The 24,325-nt window shown below is 45.3% G+C and overlaps 1 protein-coding gene and 1 long non-coding RNA gene across 7 annotated transcripts in view; one reads left to right on the plus strand and one right to left on the minus strand.

The window, feature by feature from the left end:
* Positions 1 to 20,565, minus strand: part of LOC127489486 (uncharacterized) — a 29,766-nt gene extending 9,201 nt beyond the window's left edge. The window contains exons 1-2 of the long non-coding RNA XR_007917404.2: positions 20,368 to 20,565; positions 12,061 to 12,111 (exon numbers count right to left, since the gene is read on the minus strand). This is a non-coding gene — a long non-coding RNA (uncharacterized lncRNA). The remainder of the gene's footprint in view (positions 1 to 12,060; positions 12,112 to 20,367) is intronic.
* Positions 1 to 24,325, plus strand: part of PLCH1 (phospholipase C eta 1) — a 300,525-nt gene that overhangs the window by 21,750 nt on the left and 254,450 nt on the right. Inside the window, exon 1 of one of the 6 annotated variants that reach the window (XM_070072612.1) lies at positions 17,626 to 17,874. The exons of 4 other annotated variants lie outside the window; for them this stretch is intronic. The gene's annotated coding sequence lies outside the window, so the exon portion shown is untranslated. Of the gene's footprint in view, positions 1 to 17,625; positions 17,875 to 22,696; positions 23,770 to 24,325 lie in introns of those variants that run through there. One more of the 6 variants, XM_017346859.3, reaches the window with a different exon arrangement.

The following is a 24,325-nucleotide window of genomic DNA, read 5'->3' on the forward strand; positions in this document are numbered from 1 at the left end:
AATGACTAACTTACCTGTTGCTAGCTGAGGGCAGAACCCTAGGGACCAGAAACAACTTGCTGAGGATGGCAGCAGGGAGAATAGAAAGAATGGGGTTGTCTTAGGTCATTGTTGAGATCTGAAATAGCCAGTATTGAACTGCCCTGCTTCCCAGTTAATTGCTATGTGAGACTGTGAATTTTTAAAAAAAGATTTATTTATTTGAAAGACAGAGTTTACAGAGAGGGAGAGACAGGGCCAGAGAGAGATGTCTTTCATCTGCTGGTTCACTCCCCAAGTGGCTGCAATGGCCAGGGCTGGGCCAGGCTGAAGCCAGGAGTGGGGAGCTTCAACTGGGTCTCCTGTGTGGATGCAGGGGCCTAAGGATTTGGGCTATCTTCTGCTGCTTACCCAGGCACATTATCATGGAGCTGGATTAGCAATGGAGCAGCTGGGATCAAACTGGTACCCATATGGGATGCCAGCACTACAGGCAGCAGCTAACTTGCTGTGCCACAGCGCTAGCTCTGACCAAAAGTTTTATAATTTTTAAAGGCAATTTGAGTTCATTAAAGGATCTAACATACACACAAAGTTGCTTCTGAAATCATCCAGATGGTAATAACCGTTCATAAGGTCAGCAGTGATCCTCTAACATCCACAAAGTTTGCAGAATTTTTTATTTATTTATTTGAAAGACAGTTACACAGAGAGAGGAAGAGACAGAGTGCTTCCATCCACTGGTTTACTCTCCAGATGGCCTCAGCCTACCTGGGCCAGGTTGAAACCAGGATCCTGGAACTCCATCCAGTTCTCCCATGTGGGTGCTAGGGGCCCAAGTACTTGGGCCATCATCTGCTGCCTTCCCAGGTGCATTAGCAGGGAGCTAGATCAGAAGTGGAACAGCTGAGACTAGAACTAGCATTCAAATGGGTTACCAGCGTTGCATGCAGTGACTTAACCCACTGTTCCACAATGTCAGCAGCCTTCCCCCCCCCCCCCCCCCCCAATTCTAAGAAAAGTCAGACCTGTCATCTGGTCCAGGTAGTTTTTACAGGAGTAAAAATCAACAGTACAGGGGCTGGTGCCATGGCACAGTGGGTTAAAGCCCTGGCCTGAGGCACCAGCATCCCATATGGGCATTGGTTCTAGTCCCGGCTGCTCCTCTTCCGATCCAGCTCTCTGCTATAGCCTGGGAAAGCAGTAGAAGATGGCCCAAGTCCTTGGGCCCCTGCACCCATGTGGGGGACCCAGAGGAAGCTCCTGGCTCCTGGCTTCAGGTCAGCGCAGCTCCAGCCATTGCAGCCATCTGGGGAGTGAACCAGCGGATGGAAGACCTTTCTCTCTATCTCTACCTCTCTCTGTAACTCTGTCTTTCAAATAAATAAATAAATCTTTTTTAAAAAATCAACAGTACAGAGTGAGAAGTTTATTGTTGCTTCAGACCCCTTGTTGAAACATAAGAAAATGGATTCTGACCAGCACCGCTGCTCACTAGGCTAATCCTCCGCCTGCGGTGCCAGTACCCCAGGTTCTACTCCAGGTTGGGGCGCCAGATTCTGTACCCGTTGCTCCTCTTCCAGTCCAGCTCTCTGCTGTGGCCCGGGAAGGCACTGGAGGATGGCCCAAGTGCTTAGGCCCTGCCCCCGCATGGGAGACCAGGAGGAAGCACCTGGCTCCTGGCTTCGGATAGGCGCAGCGTGCCATTTGGGGGGTGAACCAATGGAAGGAAGACCTTTCTCTCTGTCTCTCTCTCTCACTGTCTAACTCTGCCTGTCAAAAAAAAAAAAAAAGGATTCTACAGTCTTTAGAAATCAATTATTCTCCATCAGGGCTCAGATAGTCCACAGGTTTTCTGTGTGAATGAGATTTTATTTCATTGTTTTTCTTTGTGGGTAGGATAGGAAGTTACATCCTAGCTTTTATGTCCTCATTTTGATACCTCACAGCTTTTTGTTTCATTTTAAGGGGATGTTTTATTTTGATTTGCAGAGAAGTTAACAAGGTACATTTAAGCTAGTCTTGTGGCAAACTCTTGAGCTTTTTGTTCTTTTCCAGTTTGGCCTTGTGAACCACAGAATTTGGACCCAGTTCCTTGCTTCCCAGAGACGTCAGATCTCTTCCTTAGTTCTCTTGGCCTCTAGTAGCTCAGCCAGGGCACGGCTGGCTTTGTGGTGAAGCCACACGAGAGTGGGGCTGATACAGGTCTTGCTGTGACCCCCTGTAACCTTCTCCATGCTGTACTAGGGAACCCTGCCTTCATGGACAAGGTGAGCAAGAAGAAATATAAATCGAGGAGACTCCTGCCAAGGAATTACTACTTGCTGGCTGTTCTTATTCTCTGTTTACATAGTGGCAGTATTAATACCTAGTTGAAGGTCACGTGGTCTCTGAAGAAAACCCATTGGGCAGCAGCTCTCTTTTGGACCAACATCAGCTTTGTTGGTGTTGTTTCTGGTCTGATTATATATATACACACACATTTTTAAAAGGTTTGTTTGAAAAGGGTTACAGAGAGAGAGAGAGAGAGAGAGAGATTGATTGATTGAGAGAATCTTACCTCTGCTAGTTCACCTCCCAGATGGCTACAATGGCCAGCGCTGGACCGGGCTGAAGCCAGGAGCCAGGAGCTTCTTCAGGCCCTCTCATGTGGGTACAGGGGCCCAGGTAGTTGGGCCATCTTCCACTGCTTTCCTAGGCCTTTAGCAGGGAGCTGGAATGGAAATGGAGCAGCCAGGACAAGAACCAGCTCTCATATGGAATGGCAGGACAAAAATCAGCTCCCACATGGGATGCTGGCATTGCAGGCAGCTGCTTTATCTGCTATGCCACAATTCTGGCCCCGCTGGTCTGTGTATATTTTTTGAGATATATTTAATTTATTTGAAAGGCAGAGTTTCAGAGAGGGTGAGAGACAGAGAAAGAGAGATCTTACATCAGCCGGTTTACTTCCCAGATGGCCACAATTGTCTGGGGCTGTAGCAGGTCAAAGCCAGAACCCTGGAACTCCATCTAGTTTTCCCATCCAAGTACTTGGGCCATGTGTTGCTGCTTTCCTAGGTGTATTAGAGGGAACTGGATCTAAAGTGGAACAGTCAGGACTTGAACCAGCGCTCATATGGGATGCTAGCTTCACAGGCGGCAGCTTAACCTGATGCCCCACGACACCAGCCCCCGGTCTGTATTCTAGATCCATTTGATTGAAGGTCCAGGGACAAGGTGAACTGGATAATTGCACAAAATCTCAGTCTTTGTCGCTGGAGATGGTTAATAGGGCCAAGTGAAGAAGTCCCCTTTAGTCAATTTCTGAGCAAAGCGCAGGTTCTCATCTCTCAGAGGATTTACTGCTTGCTTGTATCGGCTCAGAATACAGCCCAACAAAATACGGCCCTGTGGCATACTGAGTATTTTAAGCTAAAGGAAATTGAGATAACATCAGAAGAAGGAAGGCCACTCTCTCCCCTGAAATGGACCATGAAAGAATTCACTCATTCCAGGGGGATCCTGCCCTATACCCAGAGGCCACAGAGAGGAACAAAGAGGCCTCACTAATCTCCTCCCAGTTTATTGCATTTAGACCTTTTGTCCTCCAGTCATACTTCTTCTGCACAACTGTCCATAAAAATACAGCTTTCCCTGGGTCTTTGGGTTTTCATTTCTAAAGCCTCCATGCCATGTAAAAAATAGTTATGATGGCTGGCGCTGTGGCTCACTAGGCTAATCCTCCACCTGTGGTGCCGGCACCCCGGATTCTAGTCCTGGTCGGGGCGCCGGATTCTGTACCCATTGCTCCTCTTCCAGTCCAGCTCTCTGCTGTGACCCGGGAGTGCAGTGGAGGATGGCCCAAGTGCTTGGGCCCTGCACCCCATGGGAGACCAGGAGGAAGCACCTGGCTCCTGGCTTCGGATCGGTGCAGCCATCTGGCCATAGCAGCCATTTGGGGGGTGAACCAATGGAAGGAAGACCTTTCTCTCTCTCTCTCTCTCTCTCTCTCTCTCACTGTCTAACTCTGTCTGTGAAAAAAAAAATAGTTATGCTTTGGTGGGTGTGTCAGCCATAGACCTTGCCCAAGGGATACTACTTTTTCTCCCTTACAGTTTCTTGTCTTTCAAACAGCAAGGTCCATGGCCAACTCTTTTCTCCTTGACTTTCTTTTAAACTTGTTTTCTCTTTAAAATATTTATTTGAAAGTTAGAATGGCAGAGATTGATAGTGTAGCATTAAAAGGCTACCTTAAGGTGTGGCCGCAAAATTTAGCAGGGCTGAATCTGTGTGCAACAAAGCAGAGGTAGAATAATCAGTAATCAGAAATAGTTAAGAATAGAACATCAGAGCCAGTGTTGTGGCCTAGCTGGTTTAGCTGCCACCTGTAGCGCCAGCATCCCATATGGGTGCTGGTTCATGTCCCAGCTACTCCACTTCTGATCCTGCTCCCTGCTAATGTGCCTATGAAAGCAGAGAAAGATAGCCCAGGTCCTTGGGCTCCTGTACCCATGTGGGAGACCCAGATGAAGCTCCTGGCTCCCAGCTTTGGACTAGCTCATCCCTGGCTGTTGTAGTTGTTTGAGGAGTGAATGAGTGGATGGAAGATACCTCTCTAACTCTGCCTTTCAATAATAATAAAAAAAATCTTAAAAAAAAAAAAGAATAAAACATCACTCATTGAAAGACATCAATACCTGAAGTCTAAGGGCTGGGGATTCCTGGAACAGCTTTTTCAGGGTCCCCATCACGAGGTCAAAGCATCCTCTCAATGGTGAGATTCCAAAAGCTTTTCCTCCCAAGGCCCCTTAAAAATTGTTCAGAACAGAGGTAGCATTCATCCAAGAGTCATTGTGTGACTAGGTAGGGTGTCCATTCTCTGAAGAACTGGCTAGGGACCTGGAGGAACACATATCTGTCCTTGCTCCATATCTCAAATAAAAACAAAACTTGTTTTTCTGTGTAGGAGAGCCATGCCCACAAGAAAAACTGAATCTGTAGCTCTAGGCTTTTGAGTTTACTGCACAAACAAGGACATGGAAGTTTTTTTTTTTTTTTTTAGACAGGCAGAGTGGACAGTGAGAAAGGTCTTCCTTTGCCGTTGGTTCACCCTCCAATGGCCGCCACGGCTGGCGCGCTGCGGCTAGCGCACCGCGCTGATCCGAAGGCAGGAGCCAGGTGCTTCTCCTGGTCTCCTATGGGGTGCAGGGCCCAAGCACTTGGGCCCACCTCCACTGCACTCCCTGGCCACAGTAGAGAGCTGGCCTGGAAGAGGGGCAAGAACCTGGTGTGCTGGCACCGCAAGGTGGAGGATTAGCCTATTGAGCCGCGGTGCCGGCCTCCACAAACTCTTAACTGTCTCTCTACTCCTTACTCCCAGACCTCTTACAGCTCAAGCTCATGAAACCTGGCTTAGCTGGACTTTCCCCACCCCTAGGAAAGCCTGGCAGTTTCGTTTCTGAAATGCTGTCTTCTTAAAACTTAGCTCCAGGGAAAGTGATGGCCACAGACCCCAACAGTGCTGCTGTTTGTTACTCCTGCTCTATCTGATAACTCCCTGAGTCTAATTAAGGTCCCAATCAGTACCACACACCATCCTGGCTCACTTGCAAGGAGAATTGCTGCATCTGAGGCAGGCGGATAATGTTGTGCAAGAGTTTTATTCTTTTCTGAATCTCTCCAACATGATCTAGTCCCTCAACAAAATGCAGACTGCATGTTTGAGATATGAGTCCTTCCCTTGGGTCAGCTAGCTCCATGCACTGTCAAGGGGCATTTGGTTGACAGTTTGTCCCCAGTCCACTAGTTGTAAATGTTAGATACCGTTGACAGGAGCTTTCTGTAAAGAGATTACGGGATTCAAGAAGCTAAGAGCAGCATTTCAGAAGTCTCAGGCACCGACTGAATCATCATTTCTTAGCTGCCACTGGAAGCCTTGGTATGGCTGGCATTGTGGCTCAGTGGGTTAAACGGCCACTTGCATTGCTGGCATCTCATATTCAAGTGCTGGTTTGAGTTCTGCCAATGTGCCTGGGAAAACAGCAGAAGATTGCCCAAGTACTTGGGCCCCTGACACCCACGTGGGAGACCCAAATGGAGTTCCTGGCCCCTGGTTTCAGCCTGGCCCAAACCTGGTCATTGGGCCTATTTGGGGAGTGAAACAGCAGGTGTGTTTCCCTCTCTCTCTCATTCTCTCCCCTCTCCGTCTGTCTCTCCTCTCTGTATCACTGTGCCTTTCAAATAAATAAATAAATAAATAAATCTATCTTTAAAAGAGATGGCAGATGTGGTTAAGGGAGCAGCTTCTGCTGCTGGGATAGCTGGAGAGGAAGTGGGTTCCCAGCTCTTCTCTGTGGATGGTGCTTCTCTAATCCCACGACCAAGGAAGATATTTCAGTGAAGGTAAAGCACAGTAAGAAGTAATGCAAACTTATGAAATGACAAAAAGCTCCTCAAGATTAAATATTAAAATGATTAAGAACAGAAATTTGAAAGTAAAATAGTAAGAAAGCTTAAAAATGAACCAAGGATAGTGTCAGCACCTGTATCCCTAAGTTCTGCATCTGTGGATACAACAAAAACCAGACTGAAAATATTTTTAAAAAATTGCAACTGGGGCTGGCACTGTGGCGTAGTAGGTAAAGCCACCGCCTGTTCGAGACTTGGCTATTCCACTTCTGATCCTACTCTCTGCTATGGCCTGGGAAAGCAGTAGAAGATGGCCCAAGTGCTTGGACCCCTGCCACCCCTGTGGGAGACCTAGAAGAAGCTCCTGGCTCCTAGCTTTGGATTGGCTCAGCTCCAGCTATTGCAGTCATTTGGAGAGTGAATCAGTGGATGGAGGGTCTTTCTCTCTCTGCCTCTGCCTCTGCCTCTTTGTAACTCTACCTTTCAAATAAATAAATAAATCTTTAAAAAAAACTTGCAACTGTACTGAACATGTACAGGCTTTTCTTCTTGTCATTTATACACTAAACAATACAGTGGAGCAACTATTTACATAGCATTTACATTGTATATGGTGTGATAAGTAATGAAGAGACATTTTAAGTATATGAAGGAGTGTGTGTATAGATTATATGTGAATACTACACCATTGTAGATAAGGGACCTGAGCATCTGCAGACTTTGTTGTCTTTGAGAGGGACTGCAAATAAATCTTTCATGTACAATGAAGGATGAATGGTCTCTCCCTCTCCCCTACCCTCTTCCCCTCCTTCTCCTCCTTCACCCCTCCTCCTCTTTTAAATTTAAGGGAGAGACAGATATTTTACTTCTCCTGGTTCACTCTCCAAATTCTGGAACAGCCATGGCTAGGCTGGGTGGAAGCTAAGAGCTGGGACTCAATCTAGGTTTCTCATTTGGGTAGCAGAGATTCAACTACCTGCTAACTCCCAGGGTGCACATTAGGAAGTTGGAATTGGGAGTGGAGCCAGAACTCAAACCCAGTCACTCTGATATGAGATGTGGGCATCCCAACATGTCTTAGCTGCTGTGCCAAACATTTGCCTCATACAGGTGTACTTCTATTTCAAAAAGGCAGTTTGGGAGCCAGCATTGTGGCACAGGGGTCAGCTTCTACCTGTAACACCCAACAGCCCATTTGAGTGCAAATTTGAGTCCTGGTACTCAACTTCTTATCCAGCTCCCTGCTGATGCATCTGGGAAAGCAGTGGAAGATGGCACAAGTACTTGGGCCCCTGATACCCACATGGGAGACCCATACAGAGTTCCAGGCTCCTGACTTTAGCCTGGCCCAGCCTTGGCCCTTGCAGCCATTTGGGAAGTGAACCTGCAGATGGAAGCTCGCTCGCTCTCTCTTTCTCTCTCTCTCTCCTCTCCTCTCTCCTCTCTCTCTCTAACTCTGCCTTCCAAATAAATAAATAAATAAATAAATCTTTAAATAAAAAAAGATGGCAGTTTGAACTCATTCATTTAACTTCCATTCCAGCACTTAAATTACATTGAAACACCAAATAAACATTAAAATTGAAAAAAATATATCAATGGTAGAAAACAAAGAAAAGTGCCATTGATTAGATAAATATTTTAAAGTTTTGTAAATTGTGATGAAGAGGAATTGGATTGAGATACTGATGACTTAGAGCTCAGAATTCTTTTTCAGGAAAGAAGGTGAACTTTGTCTAGGAAGTAAAGGGATGGATTCCCAATAAAGTTCCAAAAGGTCCATCCCCTTGTTGGGAATCTCTAAGTGATATGAGTCCATCCCTTTTGGTTAGGTCCAGAGGTGGTTTGTCATGACCTGGAAGGCTAAGGTTGAACGTCAGTGCATCTAATGTGCATCGTGGAGGGAAACTAGGACGTCAGTAGTTCATAGCACATCTTATCTTGTTGGTCAGGAATAACAAGAACTCCTGGTCCTGGCAGTGTTTGTTTGTCAGTCTTGGTCAGTACTAATTCCCCAGTACTTGCTCTGGAGATTGTCCTTGTCTTGCATAACCTCTTGGAAAATGGGCATTGGAGCAGATCCACCCTTTGAGTGCTAGACAACTGTGGAAGCCCACTTTTTGTTAATGTTATTTGGGAAACCTGGAGATGGTCATAGTTTTGAGCAAAGACCTTTATTTTTTCAGAGATTTGAAAAGACTTTGACATCTACCTGTTTAATGGGGACTCACTGACCTTGATTATGTTGTAAGTGCTACTTCTTACTTCTTTTTCATTAATTTTTTGATTTTAGTTTAGAGATGGAGAGACAGAGAGACAACTTGAGAACTCTCACTTGCCATTTTACCCCCTTCCTCCCCACTACTCAGCTGAATTAAAGCGAGGAAGCGGGAACTCAATTCAGATCTCCTGTGTGGGGGGCAAGAACCCAATTACTTGAGCTTTCACTGTTGCCTCCTAGGATCTGCATTGGCTGAAGGCTGAAATGGGATGTGAGCATCTTAAACACCAGCCCTTCCTTTTTCATTTTTAAAAAAAGATTTACTAGGCCGGTGCCACGGCTCACTAGGCTAATCCTCCACATAGCGGCGCCAGCACACCGGGTTCTAGTCCCAGTCAGGGCGCCACATTCTGTCCCGGTTGCCCCTCTTCCAGGCCAGCCCTCTGCTGTGGCCAGGGAGTGCAGTGGAGGATGGCCCAAGTGCTTGGGCCCTGCACCCCATGGGAGACCAGGAGAAGCACCTGGCTCCTGCCATCGGATCAGCGCGGTGCGCCAGCCGCAGTGCGCCGGCCGCGGTGGCCATTGGAGGGTGAACCAATGGCAAAGGAAGACCTTTCTCTCTGTTTCTCTCTCTCACTGTCCACTCTGCCTGTCAGAAAAAATAATAATAATAAAAAAGATTTACTGATTTTTTGAAGAGCAGAGTTACAGAGAGACAGAGAGAGAGAGAGGCCTTCCATCTGCTGGTTCTCTCCTCAAATGGCCACAATGGTCAGAGTTGGGCCGATCCGACGCAAGGAGCAAAGATCTTCTTTCAGGTCTCCCACATGGGTGCAGGGGCCCATGGATTTAGGCCATCAGCTGCTGCTTTCCCAGGTGCATTAGCAGGGGGCTGTATCGGAGGTTGAGCAGCCTGGATTCAAACCTCTTCCCATCTGTTGAGGCGGCTTAACCCTCTAAGCCACACCGCCAGCCCCCAGAGCATTGCTTCTCAACTGCAAGTGAGATGTAAAGATGTGAATGGGTTGTGACCAGTAACTAAGAAAGAAAAAGACCAAGGAATAGAATAGAGTAAAACACATCACAGTGACTTGCACATGGCCAAGATAAGTCTTTTTTGTTCGTGTGTGTGTGTGTGTGTGTGATTGGCTGATGGGTTAAGGTGCTGCTTGTAATGCCCTCATCTCATTTTACAGTGCCTGGATTTGAGTCCTGGCTCTGCTTCCCATCCAGCCTCTTGCAAATGAGTTCCCTGCAGGGTAGCAGGTGATGGCTGGAGGAGCGGGATTTCCAGCATTTGGGCCTGGCGTGCCCAAACCTGACACTTCCACCCTGGCAACAGACTGTGCCGCAGGCTCAGGGGTTATTGAAGGTGACCATGGAAGGCTCATTGTCCAGCACACTCTTCGAAAGGAGCCTGACGAATAGTTTCTGTAACTAGAGGATGACAAGCAATCCAGACAGAAATGAGGTTTTAAAAAAATTGAGGTATTCGGATCATTGTATTTTCTGCTGAACAGTGTGTGAATACTTAAATTCTGTGAGACTAGCAAAGGAAATTAGTAGTTAGCGCCCTCTTCTGTTCCACCACAAATGTACACTTATTTCAGCACTTGTCATACTGTAATTATTTCTCTCTCTCCTCTTCCAAGGTGGAGTGAGTCCAGTAATTGAAACCATAATTATTGTATTTTGGATAATTTCTTCTCTACTGCATTTAGCCTAGTTTGTTGTTCATACTGGGAACCCTGTAAATATTTGTTAAATAAATCAGTGGAAGAAAGAATGAGGTAGACCATCACAGTTTTGCCTCCTCATATTGACCAGAACTATTTCTCCAGTCTAATTTCCCCCATACATCCCATGATGCTACCCAATGAAGAATAATTTTTCCTTAAATGATCTGGAAGAACATTTTCAATGCCTTTTAAGTTTAAAAGTAACATTTATTGGGCTGGCATTGTCTTACAAGGGAGTTAAACCACTACTTCTGACATTAGCATCCCATAGTGGAGGGCAGGCTGCTTCCCATCTAGTTTCCTCCTAACTGGCCTGGAAAAGCAGAAGAAGATGGCCCAAGAGCCTGAGACCGGGATGGAGTTCCTGGCTTTGACCTGGCCCAGACCCCACTGTTGAAGCCATTTAGAGAATGAACCAGCAGTTGGAAGATCTTTTGTTCTCTCTCTTAGTCTCTCCCTCTCTCTGACACTCTGCCTTTCAAAAAAACAAAATCTCTTTTTTTTTAAAATTTTTTTTTTGACAGGCAAGAGTGGACAGTGAGAGAGAGAAACAGAGAGAAAGGTCTTCCTTTGCCGTTGGTTCACCCTCCAATGGCCGCTGCGGCCAGCGTGCTGCGGCCGGCGCACCGCGCTGATCCAATGGCAGGAGCCAGGTACTTCTCCTGGTCTCCCATGGGGTGCAGGGCCCAAGTACTCGGGCCATCCTCCACTGCACTCCCTGGCCACAGCGGAGAGCTGGCCTGGAAGAGGGGCAACCGGGACAGAATCCAGCGCCCCGACTGGGACTAGAACCCGGTGTGCTGGCGCCGCTAGGTGGAGGATTAGCCTAGTGAGCCGCAGCACCGGCCAAATAAACAAAATCTTAAAAAAAATAATAAAAATAGCACTTATTTTGGACAAATCAAGTTCTCTACATACATTTTTAGTTTTAATATACAAATAAATGAAACACTTTACTATGTTTGTGTGAGAAAACTTGACCATTTGGTTTCTGGTTAGAAACATGTCAGTAATGGAGAATGGACAACCCATTAGCATTCCAAATAGCAGAGACATAGAAGAGTTTTCTCTTTGGTGTAAATTGCATTTTTACTGTTCAAAGCTTTAACATTTGCATTTTCACTGTTTCATCAGCTTCTTTCCACATTTTTTTTTTCTACAAGAGAAGTTTCTTGTCTTCATAAACTTTTCAATGTATATAAAAGTGGTTGTTTTATTAAATGGTCCACAGTTGGACAGATTATGAAGATACACTTTTCTTTTAATTATATTATTGGATTTGGCAAAATGTTTAATGGTGGTATTAGAGTGGGATCCCAGTATATGCCAAGACCGGAATGCGGAGCCTCAACATTGAGATATGACCTCCTAGGCTGAATAAAGCACCTCAGCTATGGGTCTCAGGGCAGACTATCTTGTTAGCTGCAGATACTGGCTCTGTGGGAGGTCTTTCTGGAAACAAAACATGCAAAGCTGAGTTGTGAAGCTCTTAGGAGGAAGGAAAAAGGGCTCTGTCCTCCACTGACACTATTGTTGCCTCTGAAATACTTCATTCTCCCCAGTGCAGAAGGCACAAAGAAACACGTTGGAGAAAAGCAGAAAATGGGGAAGGTTCACTTTAATTAGCATACTTTCTGCCTTTAAAACAGTATTCATTCTGTACTGGGAACTAAAAGCTCCTGAGAAGTAGACCTGGGGTAAAGAAAATCTTAGCTGAATTGATGAACTTACTTTAGTCACAGCTGATTATTTTACCTTTGTCCATTCTTGGAGTGACGTGTTCTGCCAAGGTTATTTGTAACATTTCCGTATAAAAGGGAAAACAATCATATAGCCTTGTTATAATAAAAATACAAATAACTCACTTAAAATACATCTTTTAAAAATGTTAAGGAATGAAGAGTTAGAGTTTCATCTTAAATTATTTTCCTCTGTATGAATACATTTCAATATTTGTTCATTAGTATTTAAAAGCTTTAAGTTGGTTGCCAATAAGCACAGTAAAAATAAATGACATTTCTCAGACCTCATTTTTGTTACATTCTGCTAAGGGCTTCCCATGCATTTGTCTTGTTTAATTTAGTTACTTTGGGGGCATGATTTATTTCAGCAGCCAAGTTATAGTACTTCCAAATGTGTTAACTTATTAATATAAGTATGAATATTTCAATGAATTTCCCACGTTCCTGGATAAAATTGCCATGATATGAAAAATTGTTAAAGCTGGATGACTAATACATAAGGTCTCATACTCTGACTTTCTTTGTGTGTATGAAAACTCTCATGATATTGGAAAACACAAAACGCAACTCCTTCCAGTGACAGCTCTCTTTTATGGTCCTTTTCTCCCTCTCTCCAGCTTAGCATGACCACTGGGGCACACAGGCCTTTCCAGCTGGGGAGGGGAGACAGTTGGCACTTACCCTTGGCTGCTCCCGTGCCCAGTTCTTCCTGATGGACTCAGGAGATTTATCTGCTGACCTCAGTTTTTATCTCTGCCATATACATTTGAATCTGTACAAAGGTGTTTGTGTCCTTTGGTGGCTGCCTTGGGAAGGGTACTAAAGGGGATACTTTCCCTTTTTATCTGCCAGAATCTTTTTCTATGTTCGTATGGTAAGAGCAGCCCCCTTCCTCTGGGGGACACATCCTCCCTGATTCCAACTAGTTTTGATGGGGCTGCCACTCTCAGTATCCAGCTCTCTGACTATAAGACTGGGGTATATTACCAGGGTCTGGCCATACAGACATTCTACGTATTGCTGACCATAATAATTGACCTGAGGACAGAGGGACACTTGACCAGAGTCCGTTCAATTAGTCTTTCCAACAATCTCGTTTATAGATGAGAAAAGCCAGCTTTTTCTCCTGGGATCACTCACAGAGATGATTGAAGCCTGGAGCAGTCCCTGGTGTGCTCCCCTTATTCCTGCCAGCCTATAGGAGATGCTCTCATGTAACAGGGTTAAAACACCCAGAAAATTGGAGAGGGCAAGAGAAGAAGCGAAAGTGAGAGGGACAAAGTCTGCATGGCCAAACCTGAGTCAGGTTTCAGAACCCTCTTCTAGGTTCATGTATATATTTTCTTATAAAACAAAGAGCTCTGCTAAGTCAGTTGATCAAGAATCCGGAACCTTGGCTATCTGATCACACTAGAAATCTGATTGGGTCCCTCGTCCTCCACCCTCCACGCCCCGGGTGATGTCTGATGACCCTGGCCTGTCTTCAGCAGGAATCCTGTTAGGTGAGTTTAGCCACAGCCATGCTTACCCTTAGTAATTTTCCATCTGCTGACCCCCACACTACTTCTTGGTTATAAATTCCCACTTGCCAGTGCTTTCTTTGGAGTTGAGCCCACCCTGTGTCCCCCACTGCAAGACCTAATAGCATTGGTACCTGTACCTACTGAGATGGTCCTGGATAAAATGTTCCTTTAATAATAACAAGTTTCATTGAATGTTTCTTTAACAAGAGAGAAATGGTAATTCTGTATTGCTGGACTCAGTCATTTCTGAAGCCCTTGTCTTTGTTCTACCTGAAAGTGGGGAAATCAGTGCATTGGCTTTTCTTCTCAAGCTGGTTTGATTTGGGGTTTTGTTATTTGTACTAAAAATCTTAACTGATGCAGACATTAGGACCTTAAGGACATGTACTAATGTCCTCACTAACTTACTTCAGGAATGCAATCTATGTTGCAGCCAGGACTTGCTGCCTAGAGCAGTGTTGGGGATATGGCAACACCCAGGAAAGAGGAGTGACTCTTCCTTGAAATGCTCTTTGATCATGGTTTACCAGAATTACCGATACTTTGATTAAAGCAGAGATAATACCATCTTCTTCACACTCTTGCTTGTGATTTTTTGCTGCTTAATTTGAGTATCTTAAATATGATGATTTTTGGGGCCAGCGCTGTGGCGTATCTGGTAAAGCCACTGCCTGCCAAGCTGGCATTCCATATGGGTACCGGTTCAAGTCCCGGCTGTTCCTTTTCTGATCCAGCTCTCTTCTGCTATGGCCTGGGAAAGCAGTAGAAGAAGGCCCAAGTCCTTGAGCCCCTGCACCCACTGGGAGAGCCATAAGAAGCTCCTGGCTCCTGGCTTCAGATCAGTGCAGCTCTGGCCATTGCAGCCATTTGGGGAGTGAACTAGTGGATGGAAGATCTTTCTCTCTGCCTCTCCTCTTTCTGTGTAACTCTTTCAAATAAATAAATAAATCTTAAAAAAAAGATGGTTTTTGCAACAGAAAGCACTATTTCTGCACAGCTAGACACATCTCCAACAGATTCCTAGTGTAGTTTTCTAACCCCTAAAGATATGCAGCACAGCAGGCTCACCAGGCACATCAATCATCTTACCGCCTAACAGGCACTCCTTACAGGATTTTCTGTGATCCTGATGTCAGAGCGCATTCTGTATCAAGGCAGAGGTGATACATAGAAATCTGGCAGCTATTTAGAAGGGAGGCCAGGCAGTGATGTGCCAGTATAATTAATGAGAGTCATCGCTCAGGAAGTGAGGGTGGGGGTGGGGAAGGATGTCTTTCAGCAGTCCATGGCATTTAAGAAAAATCGGTGCTCTCTTAGCCCTTTTACTGCTGGAAGGAGTTGTACAAGGACGGCCGTAGAGGGCTTTCTTTACTGTACAGACGTAGGTCCCTGAGCTGTAGGAAGCAGAGAAAGAATCAGCCTTAGACTTTTCAGTGGGGTTTGAGCTACCAACATGGGTCCCTTATACTTGGAAAACCCTGAAGTCCTCTTTAAAAGATTGTTGCTTGCATGACCAAGAGACTGTGCAGACAAGCACTTTACTATATGGTTTGTAGCACCTGCCCAGAGAAGTTTTAATGTGGGTCTCGTTTTCTGCAGTTTCCCTTTCACCAGTGGAAGAAGGGGGTATGATTTGTTTTGTTTTCCTATTGACTGGTCGGTAACCATGGAAGGGTCTGTGTAACCTAGAGAGGCTGTTTACTACCCTCTAATTCTTTGTTGTTGTTCCCTCTGATTCTCTCAAGCAGGGACAAACAGGTCTGCTCTGTTTCCAAAAATTTAGCAATGTGACAACAATATTTTCTTGTTTTCAGTCAGTGCTTTTTCTCTGATTAATGATGGTTTTTAAAAAAAAGACTTGGAGGGAGAAGCTGTATTAAATGACTGTAGATATAATAAGAATACTTTAAAAAGCTCATGAGAAATGGAATTAATAAATTTGTTGTGGAGAAACTATTTGAAATTTGAGCATATGAGGAATCTTCAAATAGTTCATGGAAAATTTATATTATGAAAAGACTATGAATGGATTTTAAAATTTATTGCACCAAAAATAAGCTTATCACTTCCATTTTTTTCATTAACCTTTTGAAGTATTCTTATACACATGTGTCTTAAACATTGAGGAACGTTTGCAATTATGATTCGCAAAAATGTCAGAATTGTTACCTTTGGGAAGAGGTGGGAATGGGGAGAGCCACAAGACCTATCTGTAAAGATTTAAAAAAGAAGGGTCGGGACAGGAGTATCATAATAGTATCTGTTCTGTTTCTGGTGGGTTTGAAAGATTGTGAAATTGTAAAATTTAGAAGGCTGGAAAATTATTGAAATAGATTAAAATAAAGAATGCATAGCAAAGAAGTGTTGTTGTTATGAACTGTGCATGTGAGTTTATTTCACTTGGTGCATCTGTGGTTTTTCAGATTCCAGAAAAACAAACACAGGAGGTTGGGGGTGGTGAAGGGGATTGCTGAGGGGTTATCTCGGTTGTTTTCGTTTTTTTTGTTTTTTCGCTTTCCTATTCACCATGGAGATTACCAGCAAAACAAACCTGTAAAATAAGCCCTGTCTACAAAACAAAAAGCAGTTTGAAGGCATAGATTATCTACTTAATTTCGAATTGGGGGGGTGTCTGTGTGGAGTGTGTGTGTGTGTGTGTGTGTGTGTGTAAGAGAGCGACACACACTGATCTCTATGGAGTGTAAAGACCTTATATCTTTTTCCTAAATTGATTCCTTCCTGGTACTCTGGCTGGAGGAAATTCAAGTGCCTGTTCTGTGACATTCTCTTTTTTCTGAGAGTCCAGGGTTGCTTTTGCGGGATAAAGTTTCTTCTTGCCCATGGTGCTTTGCTGTGACATTGTAATTGCCTCTGTTGAATTGAAATAATACAAATGGGTTGTTTCTATGGTATCAGCTAAGTGGGATGAAAAGGTGAAACCCTAGATCTTGGCGCTGAGAGGTCACGGTGCTGCCACCCCCCTCCACTAACTGTCCGTCAAAGTGGACGGGCAGCCGGGCTCCCGCTCTCCAATTCCAGGCACTCATTTGTAACTTCCCGAGCAAATTCACGCATGAGAAAAGAAAATGACTTTGGTTTATGTTGTCACTAAGCCCAGAAAATCCCTGCCAACCCCATGCTGCCAGCTTTTCTAAGACCTTCTCATTGGAGGAGAATTTTAAAACTGAAAGGTGAGTGAGGAGCAGCGTCCTCGGTCCCTCCCAGCCAGGCTTTGAACTAACAATAGGGCAGGTTGAATGAAGGCTGATAAATGCAAATCCCGGAATCCCCAAGTCGGATCACAGGGCGGCTGCGGAGGCCGCCGGCGGCCGGCGCTGCAAATCCTGTCCCAAGCCGGTTGCCGCTCACCGGGGCGCGCAAGAGATGCCACCGCATCTCCAGCGCCGCGGCGCCCGCCCGGGCGGGGCTCTGGGGGCCGCTCACTCCTTGTGGTTGAGTACTCGCGGGTTAACCCCAGCAGTAGCATTTGGACCAAGAGGCTGACGGTAGAGGCCAGGTGTTATCCGCTGCGCTCCCTCTTTGATTTCAGAGGCACGCTACCCACAGCAAATCTCCTTGATTTCACACCCCCTGAAAGATGCCATTTTTCTCGCAGAGTCAGCAAACCCGAAGGAACACTAAAATGGGTGGTTCGGGGCTTTTCCAACAGGTTTCACTTCGGCGTAAGCTGCACGCTTCACCTCCAACTTTGTTTCCCCGATTCCTTTAACCACCGCCACCGAGGGCCCTCCTTCCCGAGCGGAGGGTGCAGGGGTTGGCCCTGCATTTGGGAACCTCTGAAACTTGCGGGGAGTTGCAACGAGGCGGGGGTGCAAAAAGAAAAAAAAAAAAAAAAGAACTTCATTCTGTGCTCGTCCGGCTCCTGCCTGCCTGGGAGCCCCGCGGGAGGCTGCTGGCCGCAGGGCCCGCCCAGCCCCCGGCCCGGGGCCGGCGGAGGCGACGGACGCTCCAGTCCACGCTCCCTCGCTCCAGTTCCTGATTTCCTCGGGAGCTGCGGGCGGGGAGGGAGGGGGGCTCCGAGGCGAGCGTGAGGATTTGAATGAGAAAGCAGGTTGTGGCGGCGGCGCCCTGCACCGCCCGGCGCGTCTCTGGGTTTCTGCAGGCTGCTGGCGAGAAGTGCCCGTCGCGGGGCTTTACCGGCCCTTGGCACGGGTTTGGAGTTGGGCGGCCCAGGGGCCCGAAACTCATAACCGCTGTACTTGGGAGATTGCGCCTGTGCCGAGGACTCCTTCAGCTGCCGAACCCCCCAAACCTGAGAGGTCAGTGTTTTTTTTTGGGGGGTGGGAGGAGAGGGTACGGAGATCGGGGTGGGCAGGGGGAAGAGGGCAGTTTGGCCGGCCCAATGAGCTGGCGGCTGGGACACGCTCTGAGGAACCGCGAGCGCTGTGCGTGGGCATCGCTCGATGCCCCGCGCGGGGAACTGCACCGCGGCTGCTCGTGGGGTCCCACAGCTCAGAACCACGGGGACAGGAATTTAACGGGGTCCGCGGTGGTGAGGGCTTTTTCCTCAGTGGAGGGTCCAGCATCGCTGCAGGATGCTTCGCCCCCTCGCGGAGTTCCCGGACCCCGCTCTGTCCACTTCACAGACGCCGCTGAGAGCGCAGGTCTGCGTTTCCCCGCCAGGGGAGTGCGGTATCCGTTACGCTTCAGGCGTCTCAGGGCTCCTCGTGCGCCCGGTGACCCCGCTCACAGTCCCCACGGGGAAGCCTCGGTGCGCGCCGCGCGAAGAGGATTTACTCCATTGCGCTCTCTCGGGATAGACCAGGGGCACCCGAGCAGCGCCGGGCAACAGAGGCGAGCCGCGGCGACGCGCTCTGCGCTTGCGCGGAGGTTCCCATGGCGACAGCGTCGCGGGTGGAGACGCCACCCAGCGCGCCCCAATGCCGGGTCCCGGGTTGAGGGTCTATGGCGCTCCCTTTTCTTCCTCCCTGGGACCTTTCTTCTTGTTTGTAACTAGAAATTAATTTTTGATCTCATTTGCATATTAGGAAGTCAGCATTAAAAAGTCGCCTACATCGAAACAGCAGAATCTTTCTCTGCTGTGACTATTTTGATTATAGGCGCAAGTACGCGGTGAGAAATTGTTTAGTGGGGCAGCAGTTACTACCACCCTCCCCTTTCGTAGAAATGGAGACGAATAAAACGTTCACTTCCTGGTGAGTTTTTAAAAATTCAGTCAGGTGATTGCGCCTGAGCGTTGAGGACAGATCTGTGCCTCCTCTCCCCACGTGGAGAGCGGGGTGTGTGCTACCCGGCAGCACCTGTGTCCCCTTAAGGGCACGCCGACAATAATGAGATGCGCTCCTTAACGGACCGTGGTAAAATGCCAGTGAAGAGAAACAAAGGCTTTCCCAGTAAAGCCCGCTGTTTTTCCGGTTTCCCCTATGTTTTGATGACTTCTGGGGCTAAGATCTTCTGCAGAGAATCTTTCCAGGAGCCTGAATACAAATTAGTTCTCTCAAGCCTTTTGTTGAGGGTCATTTTCTTTTCTGAAAATTGTGTCTTGACAGCCCCATTCCGTCTTCTAAATCCCATTTGTTGACCCACAGGCTGGTGTTTGGCAAGAGTACACAACCTAGGGGGTATGTCCATAAAAGGAGCTGTGGCTTCTTGTTGCTTATTTTTCGTAGACTGCAACAATATTTGACAGCGTATTAAATAAACATTGGTCAGAACTAAGGTAATCTCTAATAAAAGTTTAAAATGGAGCTACCTGGGAACGTGTGGCTAAAGTACCTTGGTTGATGTAACATGGGGGTCTTGTTTTGCTGTATCCAACTTTAAAACGATTTTCTTTAGAGAATAGCAAGTGTTCATTCGTAATGGAAGTTTTAAGCTAATATCCTTCCTCCATATGCAAATGAAATCAGCATATTACTTTCCAAATAACCAGCAGATAAAGTGCTGTTAAAGTCCTTTCTCCCATCCCATTTGCCTAGATGTTGTGCAATCCATCTAGTTTAAGTTTTTTAAAAAATTTAATTGTTTCCCCCCTCTTTACTTAAAAAATAGACTTTTAAATCTTCAGGTTCAGATACTTTGTGACCCTATTTGGTAGCTTGTAACTGGCTCCAATTCCCTAATTCTCATTGACATGTGTTTCTGCTGGTTCAAGGAGATAAACTGCAGTTTTAGCAGATCACTGGATAATGAGATTGGGAATGCTTGGGGGAAGCCTGGGGGTGGAGTGGGGAGGGCAGTGGGAATGAGACAAAGGGAGGGGAGGTTGGTGGGCAGAGCCAGGATTTATAGTTGCACCAGATTTAAAGAAAACCTGTTAAAGTGACTGTTTCAGTTTGATACATTTTCCCATGTCATAGCTTCAATTAAGAATCTGTCTCCTAAATAATTATTGGGATATATTATAGAAATAGAATATAATAAAGGTGCTTCATGTTAGGTTTCCCTAATTGAAAATACTGTGGAAATTCTTAAATGTTTTCTCTCTAATTTACTTATTCATTCAGGCATCGAAGTGTTTATTGGGAACTTGTATATTTGGCATGGTGAATAAACCGATGAACTAAGAGTCCTGAGTTCTCATGACAATTCTAATGCTATTTCAGGTCTTCAGGGTAAAGATACTTATCTTTGATACTCTTAAGAGAACAACTAAGTCAGGGCTGGTCAACCAGAATTTCAGATTCAGAAACAAATGCTCAAACTTTGGTTTAAAACAACGCAGTTTTTGAGCAATTTAGACAAACGTTAATTTATAGGATAGGAAGCATTGAACTCATCCATCTACTCACCTTTTGTAGTTCAGACTCAGACCTAAAGCTTGTGGCCTTGGCAAGTGCAGTGCTGAGTTTGGGAGAAAAAATAGAACCCCTGTTATTCTCGGGTTTCTGAGATGAAGATAAGGTGAGTGATTCAGTGGTCCTTTGTTCTGGCTCCATGTTTCATGACATAATAAACCTCCTGCAGCTCCCTTCTAAGAATGCTGTGATCGGCATGCTTGGGGGATCATGACTATTATTTCTCTGAAGGAAAAAAAGAAGGGGTATTAAATTATGATAGAAGGATAAAAGAAATAACAATCGAGCATTTAAGCAGTTTAACTTTTGAGCTGGAATAACTCCTAGGCATTTTTTATTGAGTTCAAATTCTACTTAAACCCACTGCAGTCTTGACACACCTTGGCATAACATTGACCAGGGTTGACGAACATTTCCTCTCGTCATTCCTAGGACGCTGGAGTGTAGGGAGATTCTGCACATCTTGTCTTCACCATCTCTGAAGTCTGATGACAGTTAGAAGCTCGGAGAAGCTTGCTGAAGAGCATTCCCCGTTTGGTTATTGCTCTTTGTCTAGGAAAATCAGACTCAGCTGTGAATTGTGGACCAAGTGGTGCAGAACTCATTACTTTGAACAATGCCTCCTCTGCCTGGGAAGCTTGTTCTGTCTTCTCACTAGCAGAGGCTTATTCCAGGCTGGCTTTGGTCACAAGGAAAATCATTTAGACACAGTTCAGTGGACACTCACTCACATCTCTTTGACACCCATGACCATTTTTGTTTAAGGAGAAATCCAGTATTGCTATGGTAGAGTATGCCAAATTAGAAGTGTTTTAAGAAGCCTGCAAAGAAGTTTACACAGCTTTGTGTTATTATCATCAAGGTCTCTCTCTTCTGTGCTTCAAAGAAGAAGACAGGATAGACGTGAAAGGAACAACCTAGAGAACTTTTATAGCCAAGTTAAAAACGTCCTTACAAACTCCGTGATTTGGATTCATTAAACTAAATCCCTCTGCTTTAGTCATTAACTTAATACTCATTAAGTTACAGAACAGAAAAAGATGAATCAACCATATTTATTATATAATGAGGAAACTGGGCCTCAAGGTTGCTAAGTGATTTTTTTTAAGTCACACAGAAATGGCAGAACTGGGATGAAAATGTATTTCCTGATTTCTAATGATTTTGCTAGTTTCAGAAAATCTAGGCAGGACAGGCAGATATCAAGTCCTTGCTGTAGACTTGCTATTTGCAACTATCTGCAATTTCTATAGTTGTAGGAATAAAGTGGTCATAAGTGAGCAATTTCATATGATTTAACCTGAGTGAAATTGACAGTGGATGCCTTCTGATGATATATTTGGTTGCAAGCAAGTGTATATCATGAGAACACATATGGTGCATGTATATAAATGCAAGAGTTCTTTTTCAGTTAGTAGCTATTTTGCCTGAGGAATTTTGCTATGATCAGGATTTAATACAGGCAAGAATAGTTTTTCTGCTTATTTATTGTCCAGTAAGTATCTTAAAGATTTCTGGAGGAAGTGAACGTTGCCATGTTCCTAATGTGACTAGGCATTTGCTATGATTCTCTACCACTCACAGTAATCAAGGGAGGTCAGAATTATTATCCAACATTATTGACAGGGCTCGGAGAAGTTAATTTCTCGCTTAGGATCTAAGTGAGTACAGAACAGATTTGAATCTGAGCCAAGGTCTCTCTGCCTCCGAGGTCTATTACATTATGTTGTCATTTAGTATTTTTCATAAATTTAGTCTTAAATTTCTGAGTTGCTTTTCAAATTCCTCATTTCCTGCAAAGTACAGACAGAAGTGTTTCTGATGAGCTTCTGGTGGGTGGGGAAGCTGTAACCTGTAGATGGAGTTTAGAAGGTTATAAATTGAGGCCTGGTTCCAGAAAACATTCATGACTTTGTTTATAAACTTTGTTGGGCTATTTGTTTAGAAGTGAGTTGTGTTTAGATTCTGTTCTGCAGAGGTTTGCTCCACATCAAAGTGGTCCACTTATCACTTCTTGATTGTAACTCGCAGGGGGTCTAAGAGGACCTCTCAAGATTTTAATGTGTGTTTTCTGGCATCTCAAGACTTAGATATCGGTTTTACCTTGTATAAACTTTGCCCACCTATTTTTCTTGAAATAAGCTCTCTCTCTCTCTCTCTTTTTTTTTTTTTTAAGATTTATTTATTTATTTGAAAGTCAGAATTAGAGAGAGAAGGAGAGGCAGAGAGAGAGAGGTCTTCTATCCGCTGGTTCACGCCCCAGTTGGCTGTAATGGCCATGGCCGGAGCTGCACAAGCCAGGAGCCAGGAGCTTCTTCCAGATCTCAGATCTCCCCTGTGGGTGCAGGGGCCTAAGGACTTGGGCCATCTTCCACTGCTTTCCTGGGCCACAGCAGAAAGCTGGATCGAAAGTGGAGCAGCCAGGACTCGAACCGGTGCCTTTTGGGATTCCAGCACTGCAGGTGGTGGCTTTACCCACTATGCCACAGCGCCGGCCCCCTTGAAATAGTCTTAAACAGATTTACTGCTGGGATGAACCACACGGTGCCTTCTGGTATTCTGGTAACGCAGTTGGGGCTCAGAACCATCTTTGACAGCTGCTGGAAATGTATGCAGTTGTGCCCAAAGGTGGAATTTTGGCACTCTTTATACTGCTCTGTGGTGGTTCTGGGAAATTGTGATTGGATTGTACTTAGCTGGTTTCAGATTTGCAGTGTTTTTGAGCTCGTTTACCCACTGAGAAGCTAAGGCTCGGGAATGTCCATGCTCGCACAGCCAATTGGTGGCCACACTGGGACTTGAACCCATGCCAGCAGATACCTGGTCTGGTGCTCTTAGTAGCATACTACACCTAAAAGCGCACCTCTTTCCTCTTCATGTCTCTGACTCCAGAATAAAAGTAAAGGCAGAGGGTTTCACATAACTGGATGCTGGACTTCAAACTTGAATTCAGCCTCCATTCCTCACTCTGTACAGATCCTGTATAACTCTCTGGTTTGGGCTCTGCTTGAGTTTTCAGTGGTTTGTCCTATGAAGAGCTCTCTTTTCTCTGTAGCTGGTTCTTCTGAATTTTTTGAGGCTCTTAACAAATTTGTCCAGTCGTTCAGATGCCCATGCCTTCCCTGTTTAATTGCCCCGGAAGGCACAAGGATCTAGTTTAGCGCTGCAGTATGCGAGTTACTTATTAACTGATTGAAAGCACTGGAGGCTTCCCTTTCATCTTTCTTCACTTCCTTGTTACTAGTCCACAGGAACCAAAGATTTGAATTCAGCTTCCCGCTTCCCTCCCTCTTCATTTAGTTGAAGGCACCTGTGGACCTCAGGACAGCTCTCCATGGAGTGTTAATAAAACCTCTGCACAATTACCGGTCGTGAGATCTTGGAAGAGCAATAGAGGTTTGTGAGGGGCCACGATCCTGGACCAGAGTTAAGTGAGTTGATTGGTGATGCAGTTGTATGCAATTTAGTTCTCTAGACATTCTATTTCTTTGTATTAAACAGCTCTCTCTTAATTGTGAGTGAGAAGGGAAATATTGAAAAGGAAATTTATTTTAAAAAGAGATTTCTTTGTAGAAAAGGATTATGTGTTCATATGGAGTTAGGATTATGCAAAGGTTCTTTCATTTTTTTATTTCAATATAAAGAGTTTTGGTTCCATATAATCATTTGTGCAAAAAGGAGGAGGTCTTGAGCGGGAAAGTCTATTCTTGTCTGCATATAGAGCCCCTTTGGAAGGCTGTGCAAGAAAATAATATTGGCTGCCTGGGGATGGGAGCCAGAGGTAAGCCATTCACTGTATATGCTTTTGTGCCTTTAGAATTTTGAAACTTTCAAGTTAATGAAATTAAAGGAAGAAGTGAAGAACACTTGGGTTTCAGTGATAAGAAATAAATAAATGTCTCCTGGCTCTTAAGTGATAGAAGTAAGAGACTGGGAGGCAATTTTAAAGAAA

This window comes from Oryctolagus cuniculus, chromosome 4 (assembly GCF_964237555.1).
Source record: "Oryctolagus cuniculus chromosome 4, mOryCun1.1, whole genome shotgun sequence".
NCBI classification, from domain to species: domain Eukaryota; kingdom Metazoa; phylum Chordata; class Mammalia; order Lagomorpha; family Leporidae; genus Oryctolagus; species Oryctolagus cuniculus.